Source organism: Squalius cephalus, assembly GCF_949319135.1.
Source record: "Squalius cephalus genome assembly, chromosome: 16".
Taxonomy (NCBI): domain Eukaryota; kingdom Metazoa; phylum Chordata; class Actinopteri; order Cypriniformes; family Leuciscidae; genus Squalius; species Squalius cephalus.
Genome location: NC_137137.1, coordinates 2,810,456 through 2,826,716, shown reverse-complemented (window position 1 = coordinate 2,826,716; position 16,261 = coordinate 2,810,456). Strand labels below are relative to the sequence as shown.

The 16,261-nt window shown below is 36.7% G+C and overlaps 1 protein-coding gene and 1 long non-coding RNA gene across 5 annotated transcripts in view; one reads left to right on the top strand and one right to left on the bottom strand.

Moving 5' to 3' along the window:
- LOC307173423 (uncharacterized protein) overlaps positions 1-16,261 on the bottom strand; it is a 308,702-nt gene that overhangs the window by 134,774 nt on the left and 157,667 nt on the right. The window lies entirely within an intron of this gene.
- On the top strand, positions 1,232-12,357 carry LOC307174007. 2 transcript variants are annotated; one of them, XR_013823931.1, is made up of 6 exons: positions 1,232-1,286; positions 1,370-1,488; positions 1,811-1,979; positions 3,735-3,829; positions 5,622-5,757; positions 10,151-12,357. It is a non-coding gene; the product is annotated as an uncharacterized lncRNA (long non-coding RNA). The 2 variants fall into 2 exon arrangements; XR_013823932.1 differs by lacking the exon at positions 10,151-12,357 and having other exon boundaries at positions 5,622-6,170.

The window sequence follows — 16,261 nt, the reverse complement described above, 5'->3', positions numbered from 1 at the left end:
GTCTCATTAGAAACAGCTTGGCTGTGGGGCTGACAGCACTAATCGAGGAGCTCGACAGGAACCGGCCAATCTCTGTCTCGGGTCGAGATCTGCCCCGCTCGTGAACCTGCCCGACCGCTGGCCAGAGGGAAAAAAACATCTGTCCGCAAGATAAGTGCAGTTTAATAGGGTTTCGCATCACTTTAGGCTGAAAGGGACATTTTAAAGGAACGATGAACATTCGGCCATTATTTACTGGCCCTCGTGAGGTCCGAACCTGTGGAACACAAAAGGAGAATTTGGCAACACTTTGGTAACATTAGTAACTAACAATGCAAAATACTTCCATCTAAAGCATTTATCAATGTTAATTTCAACATTTTCTAATACATTTTTAAAATCAAAAGTTGCATCTGTTTAATGGACCTGAGCCGACATGAAGTAACAATGATAATAATTATTTAACTTAAAAATAATACTGTAAATGCTCAGTGTAAGTTAATGCATTAACTAATGTTAACCAATGGGAATTTATTGAAAAGTGTTATTGAAGAATCTCGATACACATAACGTCATCAAGCCCCACAAACGAGACACTATTATAGTAGATTTATGAATGATCACCATGGTATTTACACAGTACTCCATTATATTGTCACGTCTAAAATATCTGATGCATATTCACACGTTTGACAAAATCTATAGATATAATACAGAAGAAGTGTTTGTTTGTTTTTTATTTAAAATATTGTTTATTTTATTACCTTAAGGCATTCTTTTTATTTAAAATATTGTTTATTTTATTACCTTAAGGCATTCTTTTTTATTATGTTAATCATAAATTCTACCACAGTATTATGACTTTGTCACTATGGTACTTTTTAATATTTATTTTTATTATTTTTACTATTATACGAATATTAACATATTTAAATTGCTTAATATTATTTTTTATAAGATTTCTATGTAATTAATTCAAATGTTATTTTGTTTATTTTAATATACTCACAGCAATATTATTAACTTATCATGAATACACAAATATCATAGTACATTCCTGTAATTTTATTATAATATTTTTATACTTAATTTTATTATTTTATTTGAACCTATTTTTTATTTTATTATATAATTTTATTTATTTTAGTATTTTAGCATTACTTTAATGGTACTTTTTTGTACTTTTTATCACAAGCTGATGTGTCATTTAATTTTAGTCATTAGCTTTATGTTTTTTTGTGTGATTTTTTTGTTTTTTTAGAGACCATCAGCCAGGTTCACGATGAGCGGTTGTTGTATGATGGAGCGTAAGTAAAAAATGAAAGCATACAGGTTTGCTTCAGCATTTGTCGGCCTGAATGAATCTCCTCAAACTTATATTTCCATGCAGGAGATGTGATATGAGCGTCGGCCTCTTCTTGTGAACTCCGATGTAACGGCATCAAACTCATCAAAGCTTCAGGAGGGATGGAAATATGCAGCGTTTTCTGCCGTCAAACTGAAAAGGAGGTCAGTTGCAAACCCTGCAGCTGTAGATTAACAGACATTATGATGAGAAGCTCAGGAGAATACCAGATCAGCTTTCCGATGGCCTTGTGCTGTTTAAACACAAAGACACTGAGTTAAACCCTCTCGCTCTTATTTCAGGCTTTGTTTGTCCTTGAAGGTTCACCATTAAGAGTCGAGGCTGCGTTTGATGTGCATGATAAACAAGCGCATCGCTCTTATTGTTGTTCTTAACAATGCTTTTCTAAAAATAAAAAAAAAAGTCACATGATAATTTCTTTAAAAAAATAATTAATGAATGAATTAAATCCTGTGATTGCTGCAGATCCAGAGCGAGCTGTGAAATTCCGTCATGAATATTCATGAAGACGTGTGACCCGGGGCAGGATGTCGACCGAGTGCTATCCCAGCATGCCCTGCTGTGAGGGAAGTTGATCAGATCATCTTCAGCTTATTGGCTTCATTCTGTGTCCTCGTGTGAACAACAGACGAGTGTAAGTACACACTTCATCGAGAGCGCTGCATTTCGTTTGACTATTTATAATGTAAAACAATTATGCTGTACAGAAACCCTTGAAAACTAAGGGTGTCAAATGGTAATACCGTGGTATAAAAGGCCATGCTAAATGATGTCTCATTAATGCACCATGGCATTTACATAGTACATTCTTAGTAGCACGCATGGTACTTAAACGAATACCATGGTATTTTCATGTCTAAAAACACCACAAGCTGATGTTTTAACTGATGCATATTCACATGTTTGTGAATATCTATAGATAAAGTACAAAAGCAGATTAAAAAGATTCTTTTTTTCTTACATTAACTTACGGCATTATTACGTTAATCATAAATACTACCACAGAATTATGACTTAATGTCAATATCATGGCACTTATTTTTATTATTAATATTTATATTAATTCTTATTTTGTTTATTTTATTAACTTACCGCAATATTATGTTATTGTTAATAATTGTTAATACTACCACAACTCATGTCAATATCATGGCACTTTTCATACTTCATTTTATTAGACTATTTTATAAATATTCAAAATGTTTAAATAATGCTTTTTATTTAAAACTGTATTTTGTTTGTTTCATTTAACGCACAGCATTATTATTAAGTTATAAAAAATGGCAACACTATACAATAAGGTTACTGTATCTAACAATGAGCAATACATCCGTTACAGTACTTATTAATCTTTGTTAACATTATCAATAAAAATACAACTGTTCATTGTTAGTTCAAGTTCATAAACTAATGTTAACAGATTTTAATCACTGATTGGTAAATGATTAAATGCTTTACAAGTTGTTTTCACTGTTAACTGATGTACTTAACTAACCTCAACAAATGAAACCTTATTGTAAAGTGTTTGCAAAAAACAGATATTACAGACAGATTTATAAATATCGAAAATGATAAATATTAGACGTCTTGCTTGTCTGGTCAGAACTAGGCAGTTTCTATGTGGATCTTAAAGTCTTGCGAGTCTTATCTCCTCAATGTGGGTTTTTTCACCTGTTTTATCATCAGCAGGTGCAAATCATAAGTCTAAGCAACGAAATAAAACCTTTAGGATTTAATAAATCCTTCTATAGTGGCATCTCCAAACGTGTGTGTGTGCTTCAGTACAGCACAGAAACACACTCCTGATATCACAGGCGCCTGGCTTTGAGTCGGATCACAGGTTTTGGTCACAGACCGACGGCTTAAATGAAACACCAGGCTCCGCGCGACACACTTTCTTAGGTAGTTACACGGACATTTCCATGCTAACCGTGTTCCCCGACTGGCCTCCGTCTCAGAGTTAGTTACCGCGGCCTGTGAAAATGCAGGAGGGAAACTATTATCTTTAGTCGGTGTGAGAGTCTGGCGCTGGAGTACGCCGCCTTCATTTTCCCAGTCAGCGGGAGTCCTAGCAGGGTTATAATAGCCTTACATGTGTAATTAACACATGGAAAGGCGAGCGGGACCTGTCGCGCAGGGACAGCAGGAGAAAGCGCTCTCATTCTTCTCTTGACTTTCTCCTCCTTTCTCTCGCTCTCTCTGGACGCGAACACACTTACAAACGTCTCCCTCTCACCTCCTCTCTCACTCTTGCTCTCTTTCACACGCGCTTTGTTCTCCTCTTTCGCTCGTTCCCTCGCTTTCACTCGCCATCTCCCACCTCTTTCTCTCATTGATGTCTCCTGCGCTTCTCTTGATCTCTTGTTCTCGACCCCTCTCTCTTTTCCAGGAGCTGTAAAATGGTGCCCGCTCCACAACGCTGCTTCCAAGAACTGGGAAAGACAATGGAAGACACCCTTCAAAAGACACGGACACATGAGATGTGTAAGACTGGTTGCATTAGGGAAATAAACACTATGCCTTGTTCTGGCACATTTATAAGGTAGGATTGCATGTGTGCTTTGCAGAGGAGGCAATCCCAGAATGCATTGCGGCAAGGTCCAGGAAAAAATGACTCGGATTTGGCAGACTAGATGTGAGAAATGTTTATGATAGTGTCATTTTGGTCACACTTTAGTTTAGGGTCCAATTCACACTATTAAGTAGTTGCTTATTATTAGCATGCATATTCCTAGGATATTGTCTGTTTATTATACATATTAATGCCTTATCACGCATAATAATATTCTATATCCCTTAATCCAGCCAATACCTAAACTTAACTTAATAACAACCTTACTAACTATTAATAAACAGTGATTAGGAATTTATTGAGGCAAAAGTCGCAGTTAATAGTTAATAGTGAGAATTTCACCCTAAAGTGTGACCAGAATTTAAGTATATACTGAGAAATATTGATAAATGTAATTCTTAATAAAAAATTATCAGATTTTTATTCATATTTAAAGATTTTACTGTTTCAAAAGTGCATTTCTTTTAAAGATTTTTTATTTCTGATATATAAAAGCATTGTCAAAAATTATAGCTTTTTTGTATCTGTTTTTTTTTTTTTTTGTCCTTTTTTCTATTTTTCAAAATACTTTGTTATATAATATATATATATATATATATATATATATATGGAAAGGCGAGCGATATATATATATATAGTTTTTTTTTATTATTATTTTTTTTTATAGTTTTACCCTGGTCCCAGACCTGGAATTTAAATTTAAATAGGAAAAATATTTAAATATGAAACATTAATATTCATAAATACAGTGACTTAAAGTCTAGCTTCTAAAGCTGGGCCACGCTCAGTGCAAACAAAATTAAAATAATTTACTTTTCATCCAATTCTAAAAAATAATGATATAAAAATTCACTCATTATGTGTTCCAAGTGTTTTCATGCTATTGATAGACATGATTGATATCTTCTAAACATGCTAATGTCAAACTAGTGGCATGAACATAGACGGTGGCTGAAGAACTAGTCTGACCAACTAGCAATTAGTTATGGCCAATCAGTTCTACTTTTCATATTAAAATGAGACCAATCAACCTTTTTATGTAACAGACTTAAATAAGCAATGACCAGCCTTGGAGAAAAAATTGAGATGACTAACTTGTAACATATGTGTTCATAAGAACTGGTGATTGAGTGACTTCTGCTGATGTAAAGCTCTTCAGATCACTGGTTTCTGAAGTTGAGTGTGTGTTGTGTTCAGCTGTCAGTGAAGGCCGCTGGTTTGGTTTTGGAGCGGAGCTGATGTAAAGAAATCCCCCCTAAACCCCCCACTGAGAACCCCAGCGAGCCCCTCTCGCAGAACCTGTAATTAACCGGCGATACATTAATTAAGAGTTAACGCCGAGAGAAAGGCTGTGGTCTAATTGAGGCCGACGTGGGTTGTAATTAGAGCTATAGTCACACATTGAGATTTTATGAATGAGTGACTTTGCCAGGTTTTGACGCCTTCTCGTTCTCGTGCACCAGCCCACTAGCTGTTATTAGCCCGTGTGGACGTGAACGAGACAATATGTTGCCGGTCAAATTTTTTTTTTTTTTTTTTTTTTTTTCAATCCAAACAGCAGATTTTTTCTCCAGGCTTTCTCTGACTTTCCCTGTTGTTAATTAGCGGTGTCCGACGCGTGGGGGAAGGAGGAGGTGGAAGCTGGGAATCCAATTATTTCTCTCTTTTTTGCCCCAAACGTTTTTTTTTTTTCTTTTTCTCCAGCCGTGTCTGGTGGGAAAGAGGAGGATGAGCGGAGAGATGTGGACAGGGACAGAAGCAGGAGCGGATGAGATGTCCAGGACAGAGAGAGGCCGAAGCTCTCCACGTCTAGAGACTGTTCTGAGGTTTTCATGATGAGGTGAACAAGAACCCGTATACAAATTAATCCATTACTTCCCGTTTTACAACTTAGCAGTTTTGTTTATTTGCACTGATCACAGAGCAAAGCTTCTTCACTTTACATAGAACTAGCACATTACCGGTTTTAAGATTGTTTCTGAAAGAAGTGATGGGCAAGGCTGCATTTATTTCAGTAAAAACGGTAATATTGTGAAATATTACAGTTTTCTATGTAAATATATTGTATTGTCATTTATTCCTGTGATCAAAGCTGAATTTTCAGCATCATTACTCCAGTCTTCAGTGTCACATGATCCTTCAGAAATCATATTAATATGATGATATTTAATTTCAAATATATATATAGAGAGAGAGAGAAAGCTGAAGATACACACACACACACACACACACACACACACACATACATTCAGTATATACACACATACTAGTACAACTTGTATTATCAAATGGCTTTTGCATTCACTTTATGTATTTATATACAAAAAAATTATATATATATATATATATATATATATATATATATAATTTATATATTTGTTATTAATTTGTTTATTTATTAATTGATATATTATATGTCAAATTTACATAAATATTATTTAAACATTCTCCTTTGATTGTCACAGAAAATGACGTTTGGAACGACTTTAGCTGAGTTCCTGTAAGTAATGACTGGAACTTTTCCTTTATTTTGAATAACTTGATTTAAAAAAAAAAAAAGTTTATAGCTGTAATTTGTGAATAAATTCTTCATTGTCAGTGAATTGTTTTGGATTCAAAACGAGTGAAATCAGTTAATGTCATACTACTTTATAATACATTTATTTTACTTTAAACCACATGAATTAACGGTAACACTTTAGTTTAGAGTCCAGTTCTCACTATTAACTAGTTGCTTATTAACATGCATATAACTAGGATATTGGCTGTTTATTAGTACTTATAAAGCACATATTAATGCCTTTTTCTGCATGAACATATTCTACAACCATTAATCTGATTCCTAGCCAATACCTTAACTTAACAACCTCAATAAACTCCTAATTACTGCTTATTAATAGTTAGTATTGTAGTTGTGGACTAAAGGTCTATCATGGACTATTGTTAAGGTCTATCATGATTATTGTAATCATGGACTAAAGGTCTATTCACACTGAGAGTGAAACACAAAAATTATTTTTATCGGTCACACTTTAGTTTAGGGCCGATAAAAATAATTTTTTGTGTTTCACTCTCAGTGTGAATAGACCTTTAGTCCATGATTTGTTTCACTCTTGGTGTGAATCGCCCTTCAGTTCACGCTAGAGAGAATCTCCAGAAATAAACTAGAGACAGACGTTAAGACCAGACAAATCCTCTACAAAAGATCTCTTCAAACATAACAGTCTGTATTCTTATATCCTTCATCATAATAGCTTGTATTTCATGTACAATCGCATGTCGCCTCGCGTCGCCAGAGCTTCAGACTGACGGCAGAAGGTCTGGACTCTATCGCAGCTTTTCTCGGCTAAGGGCGTTTGACTGACATGTAACGCAACCAATCACAGTTTGTTTGTTTTCCTCGTCATGTTTAGGGGCAATATAATGTCGATGTCCCTACAATAACAGACCGGCGTGCATCTAATAAATGATTCATTCAAGGACTATAGAGCCGTGAACTTCACATACTTTTGAAAATCCAGTGTTTAGTTGATCCTGGTAAGCGCTCATCGTCACAGTTGTAAACACAACGGCTTTCTTCCTCCACGAGAGGTTTTGGCGTCACGGCATTTGTTTCCAGGCGGACCGATAAAAAACGCGACACTCACATCTCCCGGACATCCTGTAGATTTCAACCAATCAGATCGTCGTGACTTTGAAACTCTTGAAGTGTTTCTAGAAAAGTGTGCCATATGCATCAGACGTTCAGCCAACGGTTCGTGGGCGACTCTCAGGCTGAGACTAAATCACATGTAGTCTAAGGCCTGGTTTACACTGTCAGTCAAATGTGACCCAATTACGATTTTTTGCTCACATGTGACACAGATCGGATGTGTTATATGACCGTGTAAACAGGAAAAAAACTCGTGCATTCGGATATTTCGAGATCGGTTTCAGGCCTCGTTCATATGTGGAAATAAATCAGATATAAATCGGATATGTGCCAATGCGACTGTCATGTAAACAGGCAGATCGGGTTTTCTGAGGCATTAGGCGACGTCTCCGCGGTTTAATGACGAGAGAAACCCTGACGCGCTTCTGCAAAGAGACGAAACGTCGTGCCGTCGTAGGACAGGAATGTGGACAAACCTTGACACAACATATCAAAGGCTGGCTTGCTCATCCTAAAATTTCGGACCCACTGCTCCTCGTTAAAGCCCGCCACAGTATGCTCCCGCCAGTCCTGAGATCTCTCTCGCACACAATAACTGAAGTTTATGCGCAATGATGATGGCCCTTTTCGTCCTCCTCCGCCTCATAATCATGGTGATGTTTGGCGAACTTCTCATATTTCGCAGAGCTAGCATCAAGCATATTTCACGTTCGTCCATCTGTGCAAGAACCCCCTTTAAGCATGCGCAATGTTTCAGATAGTATGGCAAGTGTAAACACAAGGATCGGATATGGGTCACAATTGAAAGAACGTGTAAACGGACGGTCGAAAAAATCGGATATAGGCAACAAATCAGAATTGGGTATCAAGACCTGCAGTGTAAACGAGGCCTAATCTCTCTCAGTGTTTCCGCCCAAGACCAGCCGGTTGTGTTTTGAAAGCAGAAGCGACGAGGATGAATCCGTCTCGCGAGTGCAGATGTTCTGCTGGAGTATAAGAGCAGAAGATGAGCATGTCTCTTACACCTCTGCTGCCGGCCGGAGGTCAGCGGCTCCTGTGACGTGATTTACGAGTGTTTCTCCGGTCTGGAAGTCCAGTAGCTGTCGCTGACGCTCTCGTTCCTCTCCTCCTCCACTCCACCTCTCATCAGCTCGTTCATCACTTCCTCAAGCACATCGCTTCAAAGCGTCGCTGATCCGTGTGTGTCCGCGGCGAGAGAAACGGCCTTCATCTGAGTCACACTGCTCCATTGATCTTCAGGCAGGAGCTTCAGTTCACGGCTGTGTGTGTGTGTGTGTGTGTGTGTGTGTGGACCTGGAGATGCACGGCGAGCTTCTCGAGGCTTTAGGAGACCCAGCGAAGGGATTTGAGTCGCTGGTGGAAGAGCCTGTCAGCCGAGAGTCACTGGTGGAATAATCCATCCCTGGATCCAGTGATGATTTCCAACAGTCCTGATTCATCTGATAGCAGAAGTCACACACACACACACACACACACACACACACACATTGCCATGATCAGAGAGTGATGACTTCACTTTCAGTCTGTTTCTCTACAGGAGTCATGTGGACCACTTTAATATAGTTTTATGGTGTAATATCTATCTATCTATCTATCTATCTATCTATCTATCTATCTATCTATCTATCTATCTATCTATCTATCTATCCGTCTATCTATTTATCTACAGTATTTATCTATCTATCTATCTATCTATCTATCTATCTATCTATCTATCTATCTATCTATCTATCTATCTATCTATCCGTCTATCTATTTATCTACAGTATCTATCTATCTATCTATCTATCTATCTATGTATGTATGTATCTATCTATCTATCTATCTATCTATCTATCTATCTATCTACAGTATCTATCTATCTATCTATCTACAGTATCTATCTATCTATCTATCTATCTATCTATCTATCTATCTATCTATCTATCTATCTATCTATCTATCTATCTGTCTGTCTGTCTGTCTGTCTGTCTGTCTGTCTGTCTGTCTATCTATCTATCTATCTATCTATCTACAGTATCTATCTATCTGTCTGTCTATCCATCCATCCATCCACCTACCTACCTATACCTATATAGTTTTATGGTGTAATATCTATCTATCTATCTATCTATCTATCTATCTATCTATCTATCTATCTATCTACAGTATATATCTATCTATCTGTCTGTCTGTCTATCTATCCATCTATTAGTTATGTATTTATTTATTTTATTTTGTTCTTATTTGTATCTAAAAGTGACATGAAGAGACAGCATAATTAGGGATCATTTTATTTGTCTATTGTTTATTAATTTATTTAGTACCTTGAAAAATGTGGTCCCTGTGAACTATCATATGTAAAAGTACTAGAGGAATCTCTTTAAAAACACACAGAAAGGAGCACAGCATACAGGCTTGGAATGACATGAGGATGAGGAAATAATGACATTTTTTAAATAAAAATAGTAAGCGATCATTTGTTCCAAAGTGGTACAACAAACATTTACAACTGGCATCGACCTGGCTTCATGGCATTTAGTATATATATTTTTTTTTTTTTTTAAATGAATGTATGAAGGTGGATTTCCATAACCTCAGGGATACGCTGACGGCACAAACACCGCTGAGCGCCAGATCCAGCGAGACGAGAGATGATTCTGCTGAGCTCGTGTGCTTATGGTTCACAGCCGAGTCGAGCCTAGAGAGAAGACAGTCATTAGGGCAAAGGTCAAAGGCCATCAGTGTCTTTCTGCCCAGTCATCAATCTCACAATTCAGCTGATCCTACACAAGGGTCAAGACTGGACAGCACTCGAGCAACATGATGGCCAATAAAACTGTGTATTCTTCTGATGCAATCTTTGTTTTTGCAAGAACATATTGCAAATGTTTAATCATAGATGTTTTACCACCCTTTAAACATCTTGCTATAGTCACTAGTGAAAAGCACATCAGCCAATAGAGATGAATGTGAACGCTGTCAGATGCCTCCAGGTATTTCTGCTCCATATTTCTCTTGTGCGTATTAACAATAGACTGTAAAACAATATGGACGTAGTGTCCGTGACGTCACCCGTAGCTTTCTGAAGACCGTTTTTGAAGCCTAAAGTGGTCGTGGCCGACCGTCGCCATCTTGGCAGTGCGTCACTCCCGAATTTATTTCTTTTTACAGTCAGGCGTGACGGCTAACAAACAGCAGACAAACCTAATGATGACTAATGACCACAGCAGCGGGAATCCACCTGTCACTCAAAAGTAGACACCCTTAATTATGCAGAAATTTAAGGCTTAATATAATTTAAACGGATGAGTTATAAAAAAGATTCACCCCCCTCACAGTTGTCATGAAGGGCAAAATTAGCTGTACTAATTTTTTGCTCCAGGCTGTAAACATGTGTTTTTCTGCTGTAAACTTGGGCATTTCAACATGGGGGAGATGCAGATTTGACTCACTTGTGCAGCCAGCCTCAAACGGCGGTTGATGAATTGCCGTTTAATTCACTTCCGTGTTGGTTTCAAGAGAGAGACAGGGAGGTTGCCGCTTGATATTAACGCATGTTATAGATTCTCACACTGAGAAATCAACATTCCACCTGCTAAAACGTGGCTCTTTTTCTTCCTTTCCAACTTCCGAGCTCACAGTCACAAATCCTCCCTTAAAGCACAGCTCTAGCTCTTCAGCAAATAATGGAGCGAGCGCATCCGAATCAAACCACCTCTCGCCCAAACCATAATTTTGTTTGGCCATTTCAAGGCCACCAGTGACACTAATAGCCATGCTTGTTTCACCATGACTACTTTCAGGCGGTCAACACACTCTCATCAGCTCTCTCTCAAGACTCCATTTGGACTTTCATCTTCAGAAACCATTTTTTTCCCTCAAATATCCACCTTATTTCGCCCCCAGCGAGTGTGTTTCGTGGCGAATGTGGTTGGATACTCCACGTCTCTGCCCATTAAATGCTATGGCCTACTGACAGACATCACTGTAGGTTGAGGGTCTTTGGATGCAGTTGAATATTTTTAGCTTTTGCCCCTCAGAAAGCTTCTTAATTATCAGGATGAAAGGTTCAGAGAAGGCGTTAAGTGTTGGGAAGCCTGGCTAGCAAGCGTTGCTCTTTGATCAATCACATACTAGCGTACAGACCTTTGGCTAAATTGTGACTGACACCAAGCTGCCTTTTGAGTTCATTTTTGTTGAAATAAACGTATTGTGCCTTTCGTTTGCCTGGGTAAATGTTGGAGAGCGGAGCTGTTTGAAGTAAGCAAAAGATGTATGTGATTTCTGTCGACTTTTTCTGCTGCGATAGCCTCTTGTGCGCTTCCTCATAAAAGGCTTTCAACAAGGCCGCAACAAGGCCGGTCGGAAAGAGGTTCCTAATCTTACCTGAAAGAAAACGAATTTGAGCTGATTATTTGAAGTGGACCAGGTCAGACACTGCCAGATATGGTTTATGCCTGAGATGTTCAAGTGAGCTCACTGTGTGCGGCTCTGTCTTATTCTTTGTTATTACACTGAAAGCCTGCGCTGAGCACTGGATATGACAGTTTTATGTTATTATCTCAAATGTGCTCTCGCTGGGAATCAGCCTTTCCCGTTTCCCATCAGCCCCTCCCAAAACACACGTGAGCATGGACGAGGCATGGAAGTGTTTATCATCAAGGATAGACTTAAAATTACAAAATCAAGTGTCTTTGAGCACTTTTAAACAACTTTATTATTCTAATTGTTTTTAAATTTATTTCAACTTGTGCTGTGGTTTTAGTGCTTTGTTTTCAACTTTAGTATTGTAAAAAAAAAATTAAAAAAAATGTTATTTTGAATGTTGTTTTGTTTCCTTAACTGGATTTTTATTTTATTTTATTTTATTTTATTTTATTTTATTTTATTTTATTTTATTTTATTTTATTTTATTTTATTTTATTTTATTTTATTTTATTTTATTTTATTTTATTTTATTTTGTGCTGTGGTTTTAGTGCTTTGTTTTCAACTTTAGTATTGTATTTTTTAAGTTCTTTTAAATATTGTTTTATTTTATCCTTTTAACTGGATTAATGAACTTGTAAATTATAGAATTTTTTTATTCTATTTTATTCTATTTTATTTTATTTTATTTTAAATGCTGTGCTTTGGTGCTTTGTTTTCAACTTTAGTATTGTATTTTTTAAGTTCTTTTAAATATTGTTTTGTTTTGTTTGTTTGTTTGTTTGTTTTTTATCCAGAAAACAACATACATAATACAGCACGGTGAATTTAAAATATTGATCTAGTATTTGAGAACTTTTTTATTAGAATTTTATTATTGTTGTTATTTATTAATTTGATTAATTTGTGGTTGTTTCACTATGACTTAAATATCTAATAATAATTTAGTGTTGGTTATCCATTTATGAATAGTTTGTAAATTGTAACCCTTCTTATGAACTGTGTATTTAACACTCTTTCTGAGCAGTAACTGGCACGGTTTGATCTGTACATATTTGTCACATGATTTCTTCAGTTTCTCTTCTTTATGGCGACTACAGGAGTCAAATTCTGCAAACTGTTTCCAAATGTGGCTGCTTTGTGTAGTAACCTGTAACACATATACTGTATATGCATATGCTGTATTTTTCTGTGAAAACAGTCACACGATCCACTTCTGATAGATCTCAAAGAGCCGAGGTCTGGCTCTTCGCCTGAAAGCTTGCAGGACCCCGAAAACGTCCACATATGGGCCGGATAAAGAGGGTGTTTCTTGTGGTGTGTCGTGATGTTGACACCTCTGATGTCTGCTGCTGATCTTCATGTTCATCTTCTTCTTCTTCTTCACCCTCCTCCTCCTCCTCGCGCTCAGCTTCTTCCAGGCCTGTTCTGACCTTTCCCAACATGCACATGGGCTTTTCTTTCCTTTCACCCGCAGATTGATCATGCATGCTTCTCAGAGACGGGAGACTGGATGTTGGAGGAATGCTGATCGGTTTCTGAGGGACCTGGTAGAGTCTCACCTGAAATATGAAAGCCTGCTTTGTCTTTAAAACACAGTTATTTAAATATAAGCAGACTATCAGCATCAAATTTCACTACTAATTCTGGCCAATAACTGCTCACTTGGAGAGGAAACTGCCTTCTGATTGACATGTAAAATGGCCATCCACATTCAGTCTTGTTTTATGTGACATTTGGGGGCGAGTAAATCTAAAATCAGTGATACCACAAAAAAATAGACCAACATGCAACTGGATTTTTGGAAATACTTTACAAAAGTAAATCTTTTTTTCTTCTTCTTTTTTAGGCTTGTTATTGATGCTTTGTATTCCATTTCTAATTGGTGTCTTTTATTTTGAAACCATTTAAAATCCTTTAATTAGCTGCCTTGTTTCTATAAAGTAGCCTAATTGATTAGTTGGGTGATGTGTGGACTAGTCCTGGGTCACATGACTTCATTGGTGTGTTCTGACAGAACTGGCATTAAGCATCAACTGAATCAGTGTTTATGATTTGTGTGGTTGGAATTTTTATATTCAATAGTATTTTATTTATATTTTATTATTAATTTTTTTTAGCCAGAAAACAGCTTACATAATACAGCATGGGGATTCAAAAATTAGCATCATTACAAAAACATATTATTGTTATTATTATTATTATTATTATTATGTCACTGTTTTATTATGACTAAAAGATATTATTTGATTTTTTTATTGTATTGCATTGTATTGTATTGTATTTTATTTTATTGCCAAAAAACAGCTTATATAATACAGCATGGGGGATTCAAAAATGATCATAATTACAAAAAAAAAAAAAATCATTATTGTTATTATTATTAATAAGTCACTTTTTCACTATGACTTTATTATTCTTATTGGATATTTATTATTCTTATTTATTAATTTTTTTGCCAGAAAACAGCTTACATTATACAGCATGGGTGATTATTATTATTTTTTTATTTTTATCATAATAGATTTCAAAACTTTACTATTATTATTTTAATTTACTTATTTATTAAATTAATTTGTGGATTTGTCACTATGACTTAAATATCCAACCAGAATTATTATTAAGAATTATCTGATTTCTTTTATTTTCGGCTTGTGTTTTTGATGTTTTCTATACAGATTTATTGTGAATATACTTGTCCCTGTCTTTTAATCTCGGTGAGCTTCCTTAGTTAAACTAAAGGTCTAATAAAGTAATCGATTAGTTGGGTCTGTGTTGACTATATAGTTGACTATAGACTTCAGTATTGTGCATTGTGACTCATTAAAACGAAAACGCAGCGTTTAGTGTGATTCCTCGGCCTCGCTGCTTCTGAGAGACGGCGTGTTGAGAAGCCACAGCAGTGCCAGATGCTTTCATAAAGCCGGTGTGTATCGTCCCTTCAGCTCCATGACAGACCCTGCGGAAATATTATGAGAAGCTCTCAAGTTTCTATTAATATCATAAAAGGATCCTGTTCAGGTCCTGCACAGCAAATGTCAGGGTGGGGCTTTTTTATTCATATATTCATCCATATGCTTCCCGCGGTGCTTCAGAGATTTACATGTTTTCAGAGAGCCGTCGCTCCGGGCCCCTTAAGCTTTGGGCCCCACTGTAGGGAAGTCAAAGAGGGGAGTTTGCAAGGGACAATGAATTACATTTACATTAAGAACGGGCTGTGCATCTTTCCATGCATCTCACGGGACTCCGTACTTGTTTACAACATGTAGATGGGTTATTTAGGAAAAGAATGACCTTATAAGCTCTCTTCCTGCTTCCCATCTGTCCTCCACTCGCTCTCTTGTTCTCTTTGTCATGTGACAGTGTGTTGGAGTGGGTCGGTGGTGCCGGCCCGTTCACGCCCGAGTGCTCCGAGCGCTCATGGTCATTATCTGACCCCGGCTCTCCTGCAGCTGCACCAATTAGTTTTGACCCAGAAGGAATTTCAGGAGACAGTGAGACAGACATGCTTCCGTACAGCTCTGTGCGAGGATGCTCACTGCACGGTCACACACACACACACACACACACATGCATATGCAAGCTCGACTGCTTTTCTGTTTCCCTCACAATTGTTTGGAGTGCAGAACAGAAATAAGACGGGTCTATTTTAATGCATTTTTAGCACATTTGTAAATAAACGAGGCTGAGTCAGTGTTGTGAGTCAGTGTGAGGAAGCGTCCCGACTCAAACCTCAGAAGTGATTTGGATCACTTTAGTTGTGTTTCCGACATGAAGTGCACGCGGGACATTTTCCTCAACAAAGCCTTGAATTTGCATACAAATGATATTTGTTTTTAATGACCCTACAAGTTTGATTAAACCATCAAAATATGAGGAAAATAATTAATATTTTTTCTACTTTTTTAAAAAATATGAAGGAAGAACAAAACATTAAACTTGGTTATTGGTATTGGTACTTAGTATTTATCTGACAAAATCATTTGGGAAAAAAGGCAAATAAATGTGTGTGTGTGTGTGTGTGTGTGTGTGTGTAATGCATTAATAAGTAATTACTGTAATTTAATTACCTTTCCCTTGAAAAAGTAAAGTAAGGGATTACTCTTAATTTTTCTGTAATTTAATGACAGTTACTTCTGATTAAATACTTTATAGACTAATGAACAATTCAATAGTAGATTTAACATCAACATTTTACGTCTAATGTTAAAATGTACGTTTTTAATGTAAACTTCTACCTTTATTACTTTGGTCAGTTCAAGA